Raw genomic sequence first — 15,968 nt, 5'->3', positions numbered from 1 at the left:
TGGCCAGAATTTACCAACAGGATTCAACACCAAGCCACAAAACCAACCAAGGGGGAGATAGGCATCAAGTAAAGTGTTGTGGAGCTTCTACCCAGGATGACCTGTTGCACTGTTTTAAGTATTTACCGCACCATCTGCCCTTGTCCCTCAACAAGCAAGACACTTGCTATGTAGACTAGTAACATTTAGAAGTACTTTCAATAGTTGAACATGTAAACTGGTAACTACTCATTCATAGTTCATGAAAAACCCGGAAACTCTGGCTGGTGAGCCCACACTGCTAATAACACCAAAGCTTCCAATTGGATCTCCATACAATCTATGTCCATTCTTGAATCTATTTATAATGTAATATTCTTAATCATTGTATTCCCACTTTTGTGTTTTCTCTCATTCTCTAGAGGAAGAGGAGGTAGCGGTTCAGTGACATCCTCCTCCATAATGTGGGATAAGATTGATTGCTGTCTCTGTATATGATAGGATACCAGACAATGATTTTCCTGCCTAGTCTTTTCTTGGAGGGGCAATTTGGGGGAAGAACGTACACTAGGAGGGGGTATTTGGGGGGAGGATTTAGGCCAGGGGTCTGCAACCTTTAAGACATAAAGAGCCACTTGGAACCGTTTCCGAGAGGGAAAAAAAAGACTGGGAGCCGCAAAACCATTGCAACATTTAAAACAAATCCGACACTGCATATATTGCGAAAAGCGCTCTGGTCATGAAGGGGGTTTAAGGGCCCAGTAAGCAAAGGGTTAATCAGGGCCACAGTGTATCGTCATAATCACAATCATAGCCTTAGGCCAGTGGTGGGCAACCTTTTTTTTCAACTGAGCCAAATCTTGCCAAAACCACGATTGAAATTTATTTTGAGAGCCACATTTTTAAAACTGAAAATACATCCCCCATATAGTAATTCATCCCCCATAGTAATTCATCCCCCATAGTAATTCATCCCCCATATAGTAATTCATCCCCCATAGTAATTCATCCCCCATATAGTAATTCATCCCCCATAGTTATTCATCCCCCATAGTAATTCATCCCCCATAGTAATTCATCCCCCACAAAGTAATTCATCCCCCCTATAGTAATTCATCCCCCATAGTAATTCATCCCCCATATAGTAATTCATCCCCCACATAGTAATTCATCCCCCACATAGTAATTCATCCCCCATAGTAATTCATCCCCCATAGTAATTCATCCCCCATATAGTAATTCATCCCCCATAGTAATTCATCGCCCATATAGTAATTCATCCCCCCTATTAATTAATCCCCCATATTAAGTCCCCAAGTCCCCCCTGTGTCAATTCACTTACCTTTGCTCTCGCCGTGTTCCCGCGCCGTTCCGGTGTAGCATGAAAATCTGTCTCCTATGAGGATCTGTCCCCCTCGACGTATCTGCGCATGTGCCAGTTTCAGGCATTAGCAGCCGATCGGCGATCTCCGGCACATGCGCAGATACGTCGAGGGGGACAGATCCTCATAGGAGACAGATTTTCATGCTACACCGGTCTTCAGGGCGGACTGTGAGAGGAGCCTAGCTCCGCGGGCCGGATTAAAAGGTCCGCCGGGCCGTAGTTTGCCCATTGCTGCCCTATTGCCTGTCACCTGGTGGGCAGTGTGCTCCGGAGCCGCAGCCAAGGTGAAAAAGAGCCGCATGCGGCTCTGGAGCCGCGTGTCGCCGACACCTGATTTAGGCTATGAGGGGGTATTTGGTGGCCAGGATTTGTACTAGGAATGGGGTTTTTGGGAGATGATTTGTGCTAGGAGAGGGCATGTGGGGGGAGAACTTATGCTTTGGGGGGGGGGTCAGGGGGATTTGGAAGGAAAGAGAATGTATGCTAGGAGTGATTTGTGGGGAATTGGGGGTGCCAAGAGTGGAATTTCCTTACTTAGGTTAGAAAACAATATTACTGTCAATCTTTAAAATGAATATCATGACATAATGACGAGGCTGCCTAGTAACACCCACAAACATTACGACAATATAATATTCTCCCGGACTCTGCTGTGTTGGGTGAAGGAGCCATAAGAGCAGCATTATTTGGTAGAGTAAGCATACACCTTCCAATGAGAACATTCATGTTACTTCCTTGAAACATCAACTCCATTGTCTTACTTTATATTTCCAAAGGTCCTGATAATCACATCTGCTCTTTTTTTTTGATAATCACTGTAATAATTTACACTTTATACAAATTTATTTAAGTAGCTGTTTATCAAAATACAAGTGACCCTGACGTGATTTGAACACGCAACCTTCTGATCTGGAGTCAGACGCGCTACCGTTGCGCCACAGAGTCATGTGGAAGATGTACTTTGCACTATTTTTAGGCATGTATCACACCATCTGCCCCTCAACAGAACACTTACTAAGTAGACCAGTAGCATTTAGAAGGGCTTTCAATAGTTGAACACTTGAACCGGTATATACTCATTCATAGTTCATGGAAAACCCGGCAAACTCTGGCCGGTTAGCACACGATGGTAATATCACCAGAATTCCAGGTTAGATCTCCAGAACAGCTTGAAGCTGCCTTTGTTATGCTGTAATCTTCTTCATGTTCTTCTCTCCACCTTTGTGTGTTTTCTCAATTTCTTTAGAGAAGGAGGAGGTAGCAGCTCAGTGACACCCTCCTCCATAGCATCCGGTCCGATTGGTTGCTGTCTCTATATGTGGTAGGAGACAATGATTTCCCTTCAACTGGTGTTTGCATTTACACCTGTGTATAATAGAATGTCATTCATTTGTAGACATCTTTTTTCTAAATTCAGGGTCAACTTTCACTTTAAAAAAATATGTGAAAAAAGTTCATTGGTATGGTGACGAGGTGGCCGAGTGGTTAAGGCGATGGACTGCTAATCCATTGTGCTCTGCACGCGTGGGTTCGAATCCCATCCTCGTCGACTTGACATGTTTTCTTACTCTGCTGATTTATTAAAGTAAACTAGCTTTGTTTTCACTTAAATCATTAAAATTAAAAATTTATAGAAATTAACGCAGAACTCGAAGTGTCTAAAAAAAGTGAATCGACAAAATCTGTAAACAAAGAAAATCCAGTGCAGTCTTTATCAATAAATCCTTCTCCTTGTGAGCTTGCGGACATCACTTTCCAACACCACCACACCATGTGTGTATGTGAATCTGCCCACCTCTAAACTGACCTCCAAGTTATAAGAAGTCTGAAAAGGCACATTGGTAAGTATGATGATGATTTTTTCAAATTGATTCTGGTTGTTAGGGATGCTGGCGGGTGTCGGCTCCTTAACAACCAGTAAATAGTTGGTTATTAACCACTTGCCTACCGGGCACTTATACCCCCTTCCTTACCAGGCCAATTTTCAGCTTTCAGCGCTGTCGCACTTTGATTGACAATTGCGCAGTCATGCAACATTGTACCCATATGAAATTTTGATCATTTTTTTCTCACAAATAGAGCTTTCTTTTGGTGGTATTTAATCGCCACTGGGCGCTTTACTTTTTGCGCTATAAATTAAAAATGCAAAAAATTTGAAAAAAAAAAAGTTTCTTTGTTTCTATTATAAAATTTTTCAAACAGGTAATTTTTCTCCTTCACTGATGTGCGTTGATGAGGCAGCACTGATGGGCACTGATAGGCGGCACTGATGGGCACTGATAGGCAGCACTAAAGGGCACTGATAGGCAGTACTAATGAGGTGGCACGGATAGGTGGCACTGATAGGCAGCACTAATGAGGTGTCACGGATAGGCGGCACTAATATGCAGCACTGATAGGCGGCACTGATAGGTGACACTGATGATGGGTACTGATAGATGGCACTGACTGGCATCACTGCTGGGCACTGACTGGCGGCACTGACTGGCACAACTGCTGGGCACTGACTGGTGGCACTGACTGGCAGCACTGCTGGGCTGCACTGGTGGGCAGCACTGGTGGGTGGGCACAGGTGGGTGGCACTGCTGGACACACATAGGTGGCACTTCTGGGCACAGGTGTGTGACACTGCAGAGTGGCACAGGTGGGTGCACTGCTGGGTACAGGTGGGGGCACTGCTGGGCACAGGTGGGCGGAACTTGTGGGTGGCACTGCTGGGCACCGATCATCAGGGCACTGATCATCAGTGCCCTGATGATCGGTGCCGGTTCTCGGCAGTACTTTCCTCATGATCTGACAGCATGAGGAGAGTGCAGCCGAGAACCGGCACTTGCATTTCCCTGTGATCAGCGTGTCATTGGACACCGCTGATCACGTGGTAAAAGGCCGGTATGATTGGCCTTTTACCACATCTCGTGATCAGCTGTGTCCGTAGGACACAGCAATCACGGAGATTGCCGGGTGCGCGCCCCCTGGGGCGCGCAGGAGAGCGCGTTCTGGGGGGACGTCATATGACGTGCACCCAGAACTGGCCGGCCGCAGTGAAGCCGTCATTCGGCTATCTGCGGTCGGCAACTAGTTAAGGAGCTGGCACTTCTAATCTGATGTGGCATATAATCTGATATGGTAGAGACATAGATGATTTAGTATTCCTTCATGGTTGTGATGGTTAAACACTTTAAAAAGCATGAACATGTACATTTGTAATGTAGATTCCTGATTGTGTCTTTTTGATTACAAGTCACATAGTTGTAAACTATAGTGCAGAATAAAATCGTCAACATTTTAATGAAGTCGCTGTTAATGAAAATCCAAATTACATGCAGATTAGTGTCATTGTATGTAAAATAGCAGACAGGACTCTGTGTGTATGGACTGTGTGTATGGTTACCTACAGACCAGTCAGCTGATTGACTGCGGATGGTGGCAAGCTGTAAGCCGTGTACCGGGGTGGGCTCCCCAGGATACAGTGAAGTCACGAACGAGGAAAGCAACCCCAACACCAGCTTTTGCCACAGCAGAATTTTACTTAGATGTGGCAAATAAACACAACCACAAATACTGGAAACATACAATAAATTTACATACACTCAGCCCAAAGGCTGAGACCCTTGTGCTGCACAGCACGGCGCCTCCTGATGGATGAAGGTAGAAGGTGTAGTAATTTACCTACTGGCGGGCACAACTAAGCTGCCACACCTTACCTGTTATTACCCTAAAAGAGCAGGAATCAGTGTATGGGTGGAAGCGGAGACTCCCATCTTTCTTCCGCACCAAGACTACTGGAGCAGCCCAAGGACTTTGACTCTCCTGGATCACCTGGTTTTCCAACATGCTGGCCACCATAGCCTTCACCTCCTGGTACATTTTAGGAGGGGTTTTCCCTGATCGGTGCAGCATTGCCGGTGGGGATTTCATGTTTGATGGCGGAGACACACCCGAACAGGGGCGGACTGACCATTTGGAAACTCAGGCACTGCCCGAGGGCCCGGGGTCAGTAGGGGCCTCATGAGATGCCCCTGCGACCTTTTTCATAGGTTTTTTTGAGTTTTGGCAAGGACACAGGGGCCCCGAGATCCCCTATTGCCTGGCGGCCCCATGAATTATCAGTCCGCCCCTGCACCCGAAGTCCTCATCATGTCTCGAGAAGGCCTCCTGAAACTCTCAAAGGGTGTCATTCAGCAACTTCTGTTGTTCTGGAGTCAGGATCTTGCAGTCCACCCCCATTCGGGTCATGATCACTCGACCGTTCCACTCCGCTGTCAGTGTCTCCCTTTGATGGACCTCTACAGCATAGGTCCAGGCTGATCTCCTATCTGCCCGTAGCGTGAAGCTTCTCCGTCGAGGAATATCCCCTTCGGACACAAACTTTGGCCAGCAAGGTATTCCCAGGGACAGTTAACTCTCGATCTTCAACGTTGAGGCAGCGTACAGGCAAACATCCATCCTTCACAATAGCGAGGGCCCGGGCTACCAGTGGATGAGTCTGCGTTTCTTCTTGGCAAGCGGGCTCGATCAGGACCTCCAGTCCATTCAGTCGTTGTCCAGCCCCAACCGGCAGCATCAATATTTGCTCATGTTGAGGTGGGATCTTCACCGGGGTCCTGCGCGGCACCCTCACGTGTCCAATGGGCCGACCGGACATGTCGCCCTTTCGCAGACTACAGCTCCTCACCATCTGCTGTAGAACCTTCTGGGTTGGCCGGTGTGTGGTCGCCCGTTGCCAATACCTCGGCCCTTCTTTGGCATGAAGTTGGTGGTCTAGGTCCCTCAGCACGTTCATACCTAGTGTCACGTCCATCCCTCTCTGGGACGAATGATCCACCAACACGACCCCCTTTTTGCCGATGTCTTGCCCACACAGCTGGACTCGCATCCAGACTATTCCTCGGACGTCCATCTCTCTGTTATTGGCAGCCGTCAGCTTGATGACGCTCCCGTCTTCCGGCTCCATTATATGTCCAAAGTGTCTTTCGAAGAACTCTTCTGGCCTTCCACCTCAGCTTCCATAACAGGGCTGCTAGCATACAGGTCGTGTTCCTCATGCTTAGGGCTTAGCTTCTGGTGTACCACCACATGACGCCCAGCTACTGGAAGTTTAACGTCGGCTCGGTCTTCATCTGTTCTGGGCACTCTCTGGCCATGTGGCCATACTGTCGACAAGCCCAACAGAGGGGTCCCCTTTTGACGTGCCCCCGCAGCTGAGTCATCCTGAGTGGAGTGGCGCTGAGGTCATTTCCAGGGACCGGGGAGATTCTGCCTTCATCTGGGACACTTCCAGCCGAAGTTCTCTTAATTCTGTCCGCAGGGCCTGGACCACATCCTTTAAGGATTCTGAGTCTTCAGATGCAGACTGACCTCTTGTAGCATGGGTACTACTCACTATTCTCACCGCCACAGGTATGCACTCCTCCTCTCTCTCCATGGCGGCTAAGTAGATGCTGTAGAATGTCATGTTGGGTGCCGTCTGGGTCATCTCTTGCAATTTGTTCTGTAAGAACTTGTTGGAGAGCCCCATTATGAACTGGTCTTGTAGTAGCCGGTCCACCTCCCGGAAAGCTCCCTGTGCTTTTCACAGATGAGAGCAGGTTCACCCTGAGCACATGTGACAGATGTGAAAGGGTCTGGAGAAGCCGTGGAGAACGTTATGCTGCCTGTAACATGGTTCAGCATGACCGTTTTGGTGGTGGGTCAGTGATGGTCTGGGGAGGCATATCCATGGCAGGACGCACAGACCTCTACAGGGTAGACAATGGCACCCTGAAGGCCATTAGGTATCGGGATGAAATCCTTGGACCCATTGTCAGACCCTACGCTGGTGTAGTGGGTCCTGGGTTCCTCCTGGTGCAGTGGGTCCTGGGTTCCTCCTGGTGCAGGACAATGCCCAGCCTCATGTGGCGAGAGTATGCAGACAGTTCCTGAAGGATGAAGGAATTGATACCATTGAATGCCCTCCACGCTCGTCTGACCTAAATCCAATAGAACACCTCTGGGATGTCATATTTTGGTCCATTTGACACCGCCAGGTTGCAACTCAGACTGTCCAGGAGCTCAGTGATGCCCTGGTCCAGATCTGGGAGGAAATCCCCCAGGACACCATCCGTCGTCTCATTAGGAGCATGCCCCGATGTTGTCAGCCATGCATACAAGCACGTGGGGGCCATACAAACTACTGAGGATCATTCTGAGTTGCTGCAATGAAGTTTCAGCATAATGGACTCACCTGCTGCATAATTTTTTCACTTTGATTTTCAAGGTGTCTTTGAATTCAGTCCTCTGTAGGTTGATAATTTTCATTTCCATTAAACAATGGGGCATCCTTATGTCCCTAACACATTACCCCGTCCATATCAGTATAGAGATCCAGCAGGAGGTTTTTCTCCATTGAGATCTGATGTGTTTTCAAAGTGTTCCTTTAATTTTTTTTGAGCAGTGTATTTACCACCCCCCTCCCCTGCTCTACATCATGAAACAACCCCCTGTGTACCCATAGCAGCTGCCAGTGAGAGAGGAGGGAAACTGGAAGTGTTGTGGGAGAAAAGGGCACATAAGGGGGCCCAGATGGGGTCTCAGAAGCTAGAGCTGATCCCCTTCCAGCACAGCTGGAGGAAGGAAGAAGCGGAAAAGCAGGCTGTGTTGCAGAGGGAGGAACAAGAAGATTGGTGTCTGCAATAGGCCCCAGGCCCCCCATTTGAACTGATAGAGCCTGGGCTGGGCCGGGTACAGGAGAGTATTGATGGTATGGTACTGATTTATTAGTGGCCCTGGCACACGGGGTGATTAGGGTGTGCCCAGGCACAACCAGCACACCCTGTGCACACATCTATGACTGCACTCCTGTTATCAATCTGAAATATAAAGTCAAAAAAGCTTTAGCTATGCTTCTTTACTTTCTAGCAATCTTCATTATAAACCCAATATCAATTTTCACTTTAGGAAAAGTTTTTAAAAATTGCATTGACAAGCCTCTTGTTAGGTTTTGGCACATTTCTGATGAGGTGACCAAGTGGTTAAAGCAATGGACCACTAATCCATTATGATCTGCATGCATGGGTTTAAATCCCATCCTTATCAGCTTTGAGAGATTTGTTCTTTGGGATAAACTAGGTTTGTTTTTGGCTAAAGCATTCAAATTTTAAAAGCAGATATTCTGGTCTAGTTTTATCCTAATGGGTTTTTTTTTTAAACAGTTGACGTTTATTCATAAAAAGCAGAACATATAAACATCAGTGAACTACAAAAAGCTTTACAGATTATAAAGTCATGTAGTACATGGTATCAAATGTTGGCATCAGGAAAAGCTCGATAGTACAATCATTCCAGTGGTCTACATGAAGCAGTCACAAATGGAGACGTTTATAAATCGCAGGTAAAAACATCAAATCTGACATAAGAAATATGAACAGAAGAATGAAGTTTAGTAAAGGAAGAAGGAGAACAGCAATCGTAAGAATAGATCCATTCTGCAAGCGGTGTCAAGTATCCACCAGCATGATACGTACATCAAGTAAAAAAGTGTTATTCACCCATCATCCCTCTATACGTTTCTGAGAAAGGGAAAGCATACCAACTGGACCATAATTGTGGAATCGGGCAACCATACCATCAGTCATAGTCAATGTCCTTTCTAACTCCTGAATGACGTTAACCTCTCTTATCCAATATTGGATCGAAGGGCCATGAGTAGTCTTCCAACGCCTGGGGATTAGGGACTTGGCCGCATTCAAAAGGTGCCGAACCAAGGATTTCTTGTATGATTTCAAAGAGAGATATTGAGGAGACAACATTTGGGGGTTAAGGGTAATGTGGTCTCAGTAATAGAGTATGTCAACTCACGAACTTTGTCCCAAAATGGTATAAGATTTGGACATTGTCACCAAACAGGAAGCCTTCAGCTTACACACAGCGCCTACATAAGCCTGACATCTGGGGGAACCACCTCTTTAACCTATCCGGCTTAGCATCTTGTTAACAATTTGTAGGAGGTTTCTTGGGTTCTAGTGCTAATAGAGCATTTGTGAGCAAAAATGCAGGCTTTTTTCCATTGCTCATCAGAGAACTTTACCTTAAGGGCTGATTCCCAACCCGTCAGAAAATTATCAGGGGGTTCAGAGTAAGTGTTTTGAAGCCATGAATAGGCCAAAGAAGTGGTTTTGTCGACTGGTTTCCCCTTTAAACATAATGTTTCTAGAATTGTGAGGGTACTAGAAAATAATGGGTTTCTTGTTTGTCAAAATGTATGCCAGTTCTGCACCAAAGTGTCCAAACTGGCTCATTGGCTATATATGTCACTTATCCACCTTACTAACCGTTCTGAATCTGCCACCCCTCTCTGCCAGTCCCGCCACTCAGTGTCCTCCATCCCTCTCTGCCAATCCCTCCACTGGCCTCCATTCAGTGTCCTCCATCCCTCTCTACCAATCCCACCACTGGCCTCCACTCAGTGTCCTCCACCCCTCTCTGCCAATCCCTCCACTGGCCTCCACTCAGTGTCCTCCATCCCTCTCTGCCAATCCCTCCACTGGCCTCCATCCCTCTCTGACAATCCTTCCACTGGCTTCCCATTGCCCAACGGATACATTTTAAAACATTAACAATAATGTATAAAGCCATTTATAACTCCGGCCCCAATTACATCACCAATCTTGTCTCCAAATATCACCCAAACCGTCCTCTCCGCTCCTCGCACGACCTCCTGCTCTCTAGCTCCCTTGTCTCCCCCTCTCATGCTCGTCTCCAAGACTTTTCCAGAGCTTCCCCCATCCTCTGGAACTCTCTACCCCAATTTATCAGACTATCGCCTACTCTGCTCACTTTTAGGAGATCTCTGAAAACCTATCTCTTCAGGGAAGCCTATCCTGCCCTCAGCTAATAATGGAATCTTCTACTTTTCCAACCAGTCCATCCCCCACAGTTACTACCTTTTGTACCACTAGCCCCTCCCTCCTAGATTGTAAGCTCCAAGGATCAGGGCCCTCCTATCCCTCTTGTATTGAACTGTATTGTTGCTGTATTGTCTCCCGTTATATTGTAAAGCGCTGAGCAAACTGTTGGCGCTATATAAATCCTGTATAATAATAATAATATATAAATCCTGTATAATAATATTAATATATAAATCCTGTATAATAATAATAATATATAAATCCTGTATAATAATAATAATAATAATGTACACTCCCACCAGGGGAAGTGTGATTGACCAAGACTAGATGTGGCATTTAGGCAGATGATCAGTGAAATCACACGCTCATCTTCCTCTATTCATCATGCATGGTTCCCCATAAGAAAAAAAACAGGTAAGGATTAGCCTCCATGACAACATATTCTCTCAGGTCTAGCTGAGACCCAAGATGGGGACTTTCTTACTAAGGCTAGGGAGACAATATTGCTATCAACGCTTTAACCGCTTTACCGCCGCCCAATAGCAGAAATACTGCTGCAGGGGTGCGCAAAATCACATATATATACATGATTTTGCATTTCTGGGTAGGGGGTGCGTGGGCGCGCTTCCTGCGCTGCCATTCGCGGCCTTGGCTGGCAATCACTGGGTCCTGGCCGGTGATTACTCGCCGGCACCTGGTGATCGCCAAGAAGTACCTACGGAGGGAGAGAACTGTATGTTAACAATACAGGTCTCTCCCCTGTTAGCTCCTACACACTGCTTTGTATGGCTCTGAATAGCAGAGCCATACAAAGCAGTGTGCTTACAGTGGAAAGCACACACTGCCCACATAGTAAAACACACAGAGCACACAGTTAATCCACCGCCCTATAGCATAGATACTGCTACAGGGCGGCAGGGCTAAGCAAACTCAAGTATATATATGTGATTTGCATTTCCAGGTAGGTGACGCGTATTATTGCGCGCTGCCCTACCCGCGCCACCATTAGCGGCTACAGATGTCAGTCACCGGGTCCCGGCCAGAGGTTCTCCAACAGTACCTGGCGATTGCCAAATAAACAACACAGGTCCTGCCAGCAACAACAGCATGCTTCCCAAGTAAAGCACACACGTGCTGTGTACAGTAAAACAGCACACAGTTAACCCTTTGATTGCCCCAGATGTTAACCTCTTCCTGCCCAGTGCTATTAGTACAGTGCCAGTGCTTTTTATTAGCACTGATCACTGTATTGGTGTCACTGGGGGTGTCAGTGCCACCAAGTCAGTTACCCCCTGTGTCAGAATGCCCGCCGCAGTCCTGCTGATCACCACCATTACTAGTAAAAAAAAAAAATTCCATTATATAAACTGCCATTTGTAAAAGCTTCAAATTTCATGCAAACTAATTAATTTATGCGTATTGGGATTTTTTTTTAGCAAAGACATGGAGCAAAATTTATTTTGGGCTAAATTTATGATGAAATTTGTTTTTTTTTATTTTTTTACTGGACATGTTTAATAGCAAAAAGTCCAAATTGTTTTTTTTCTGTTAAATTGTCGGCCTTTTTTTTTATAGCGCAAAAAATAAAAATGCACAGGTGATCAAATACCACCGAAAGAAAGCTCCATTTGTGGGAAAAAAGGACGTAAATTTCATTTGGGTGCAGCGTTGCATGACCGCGCAATTGTAAGTTGAAATAACGCAGCGCTGTATCGCAAACAAATGGCCTGGTTAGGAAGGGTGTAAATCCTCTGGAGGGCGAGGGCTTAAAAAGAATATCATGACATAATGACAAGACTGCCTAATAATACCTACAAACACTAAAATAATATAAACCTCACCCTGGCTCTGCTGTATTGTGCCAAGATGCCTTAAAGGATAAGTTCACCTTTCATAACTTGTTAGGAAAGGACCGGCCCCCGCTCCCCTCTTGTGACAGCTCACGGGGGCTCTTCTCCTCCCGCTAGCTGTCACAAATTTTAAAAAATGTGGTTGTGTGGGGCTCCGCCCACCCTGCAGCGCCATACATCCACAGTGTTCTGTTAACCCTCCTGGCGGTATTCCCGAGTGTAGCTCGGGGTAAACTTTCAGTACCACAAGCGGTATTCCCGAGCTACACTCAGGATTACCATGCAGCGTTGCTCAGGGTTCCCTCAATCACTTACCTTGTCCTGCGCTCCCGCGATGTCCCCCCTGCAGTGTCCCCGGCCATCTTCTCCGGCTGATGCCGGCATCCGCCTTCTGGGTTCTGGTCCCTGCGAGCGTCGGGACGTACGGGGGACGGAACTGGCGGGAAATTAAAAAAAATGTAAAAGTGACATTCACTAAATACAGTAAAATCACATAGTATAACATTCCTGTATCAAACCATTTCACATACATTTTGTCCCGAGTGCTTTGTCCGGCGCCCTGCCTGCATTTTTACTGTTCTTTCTGCCTGGAAACTGAGAAACGTCCATGGCGTCCAAAAAGCGTCCCTTTAGGTCAAACGCGGTTTTAGACCGGCTAGAGAACAGCGATAGTAAATCAGAACCACTTGCAGAATTGAGTGATAATGATTCGTGGGGGAAATTCATCATCAGACACTGAAAACGATTCTGCGACTGAGCTCAGCGATGTGCGAACTTGGCGCTATATTTCACATTTCAGTGTTTTTGGTTTGATTATATTATTGAATTAAATTTCTTATTATTATATTATTATTTTTTATGATTATTTATTATATTATAATTTATGATTTCGTGTTTCAAGTATTATCATACCCGGGATGTTTACTAGACTCTTGTTCGGACAGATTTCAGTGAGTTATTCCTAAAAATTACAGGCCTACAATAAAAAAAAACAACATATTTCTATGCAAAAAATGTACCTCTTTGAGCACAGAAATACTGACATAATCAGACCGCTAGGGAGGTTAATGGGAAGACTGCAAGTCCCGCTCCTGACAGCTTCTGTGGCTGACGGCTTGTCGTTCTCAATGAACATAAGCACAAGAGACTAAATGGGAATTATGACACTAAAATAGAATTGCTATCACAGATGTTTTATCATTTTAGTGGTCATAGTGGACAAATGTTCATATTTGGAATGTAAATAGGCAGCTGGGCATTTGAGAAATTGACACCTAGCTACCAATGAGTTTCTATCAATTATTTATTTATTTCAGGTACTTATATATCGCCATCAATTTACACAGCACTTTACATATATATTGTACATTCACATCAGTCCCTAACCCTCAAGGGGTGTACAATCTAAGGTCCCTAACCCTCAAGGGGCGTACAATCTAAGGTCCCTAACCCTCAAGGGGGGTACAATCTAAGGTCCCTGACCCTCAAGGGGCGTACAATCTAAGGTCCCTGACCCTCAAGGGGCGTACAATCTAAGGTCCCTGACCCTCAAGGGGTGTACAATCTAAGGTCCCTAACTCACATTCATACATACACAGACTAGGCACAATTTAGACAGGAGCCAATTAACCTACCAGCATGTCTTTAGAGTGTGGGAGGAAACCGGAGTACACGGAGGAAACCCACGCAGACACAGGGAGAACATGCAAACTCCAGGCAGGTGGTGTTGTGGTTGGGATTCAGACCAACGACCTGAGTACTGCTAGGCAGAAGTGCTAACCATTTAGCCACTGTGCTGCCCAATTGCTCAATTGGTGTATACCCCGTCATTTGGCTTCAAATTTTCGAAGTCCCACAACCATAGCCCCTGATCATGGCATCTTCTCTGTTGTAGAACAACTAAAAATAAATTGCATTTTAAACAAATGTAACTAAGTAGCTGGTTATGAAAATACAATTGCCCCTGATGTGATTTGGACATGCAACCTTGATGATGCAACCATGATCTGGAGTCAGGCCGCTACTGTTGCACAACGGACTTGATCTATGTAGCTACATTTGCACTAGTTTTAGAATTTCCCACTCCATCTGTCCTTGTCTCTTGACAAAACACTTGCTAAGTAGACTGGTAGCATTTAGAAGTGATTCCAATAGTTTGAACATACAGACCGGTATATATGCTCATTCACAGTTCATGAAAAACCCAGCAAACTCAGTCCAGTAGAACACAATGATAATAACCAAGGCCGTGGATAAGGGGGTACCACCAGTCCTGTATGGGGCCCAGGCAGCTGGGTGAATCAGACATGGGCAGGGAGGGTGACCAGCACGGTGGTGGGGTGGGGGGTTCGGGGCATTACTGGAACAGATCCCCTGTATGTCTCTCTTGGCAGCAGCTGAAAGCTGGCTTCTTCTCCTCTCCACTGGCTTTCAGCTTTCAGGGGATCAGTTCCAGAACTTTTCCAGCCCCTTCCTTTCCTGAAAGAACATATTGAGTGATTGGTACCAATTATTATTATTATACAGTATTTATATAGCGCCAAAGGGTATGCTCAGCGCTGTACATTATAGTGGGGGACAGAACACCTGACAAGACAGTAACAATACAATACACGAGGGGTTCGAGGGCCCTGCTCTTTCGAGCTTACAATCTAGGAGGGAGGGGAAGGTGGCACAGGAGGGGATGGCTGTGGGGGATGGAGTGGTGGGAGGAGTGGAGGAGGTTAGTTGTTAGGTGAGGTCGGGTGTTAGGTGAGGTTGGGGTAGGCTTCCCTGAAGAGGAGGGTTGTCAGGGTGCGCCTGAAGGTGAGGAGGGTAGGTGACAGTCTGAGGTATTGTGGTAGGGAGTTCCAGAGGATGGGGGAAGTCCTGCAATCGGGCGTGGGAGGAGGAGACCAGGGAGCTAGAGAGTAGGAGGTCCTGTGAGGAGCGGAGGGCACGGGTAGGGTAGTATTTGGGCATCAGGTCAGTTATGTAGTTTGGGGCGGTGTTGTGAATAGCTTTGTAGGTCAGAGTTAGCAGTTTGAATTTGATGCGTTGGGCAATCGAGAGCCAATGAAGGGATTGGCAGAGGGGGGAGGCAGATATAGAGCGGTTGGTGAGGTGGATGCGTCTAGCCGTTGCGCTTAGGATTGACTGGAGTGGAGATAGCATTTGTTTGGGTAGGCCAATCACTCACTGTGTTCATTCATAACTGAAGCATAGTAAACTGAGTTTGTTTTGTGGAGATGGGGCCCTGTGGATTGGTGGGGAGTCCTGTCAGGTTGACTGTAAGGAGCCCTGTGGTTTCTAACAGCAGCCCTGATAATAACACCAAGGTTTCTGATTAGATCTCCATACACGCTATGTAAATTCTTGAAGCAGAATTTGTTAACACTGCAATATTCTTAATCTTTTTCTGTCCACCTTAGTACTTTCTCTAAGACCCCTTTCATAGGAGTGGACTGATGGGCTTTGCCTGTCAGTTTTCAGGAGGACCCATTTATTAACTACAGGTACTTATATAGCACTGTCAATTTATGCAGCACTTTACATACTTTCACATCAGTCCCTGCCCTCAAGGAGTGTACAATCTAAGGTCCCTAATTCACATAGTAGGGACAGTTTAGACAGGAGCCAACCAGCATGTACAGACTCTCCGTGTCTTCAGAGTGTTGAAGGAAACCCACTCAGGTACAGGAAGAACATACAAACTCCAAGCAGGTGGTGCTGTGTTTGGGATTTGAACCAACAACCCTAGTGCTACCAGGCAGAAGTGCTAACCATTTAGCCACTGTGCTGCCCATTTAGACCCTCTGTTGTTCTCTATGGAACAGTGGGTGTAAATGGACATGTGTTCTTTCACACCCACCTACATCCCATCCAATCCAA

At 46.3% G+C, this 15,968-nt stretch overlaps 2 non-coding genes across 2 annotated transcripts; one reads left to right on the top strand and one right to left on the bottom strand.

Moving 5' to 3' along the window:
- Positions 1-2,236: 2,236 nt before the first annotated feature.
- Positions 2,237-2,308, bottom strand: TRNAW-CCA (transfer RNA tryptophan (anticodon CCA)). The gene has a single exon. It is a non-coding gene; the product is annotated as a tRNA-Trp (tRNA).
- Positions 2,309-2,830: 522 nt separating this feature from the next.
- TRNAS-GCU (transfer RNA serine (anticodon GCU)) lies at positions 2,831-2,912 on the top strand. Its single transcript has one exon. It is a non-coding gene; the product is annotated as a tRNA-Ser (tRNA).
- Positions 2,913-15,968: the final 13,056 nt, after the last annotated feature.

The sequence above is a fragment of the Staurois parvus genome, unplaced genomic scaffold (genome assembly GCF_062004578.1).
Source record: "Staurois parvus isolate SC_StPar_1 unplaced genomic scaffold, SC_StPar_1.0 ptg001287l, whole genome shotgun sequence".
Taxonomy (NCBI): Eukaryota; Metazoa; Chordata; class Amphibia; order Anura; family Ranidae; genus Staurois; species Staurois parvus.
Note: the sequence above shows the minus strand (reverse complement) of the source record. Positions and strands in the feature narration are given on the sequence as shown.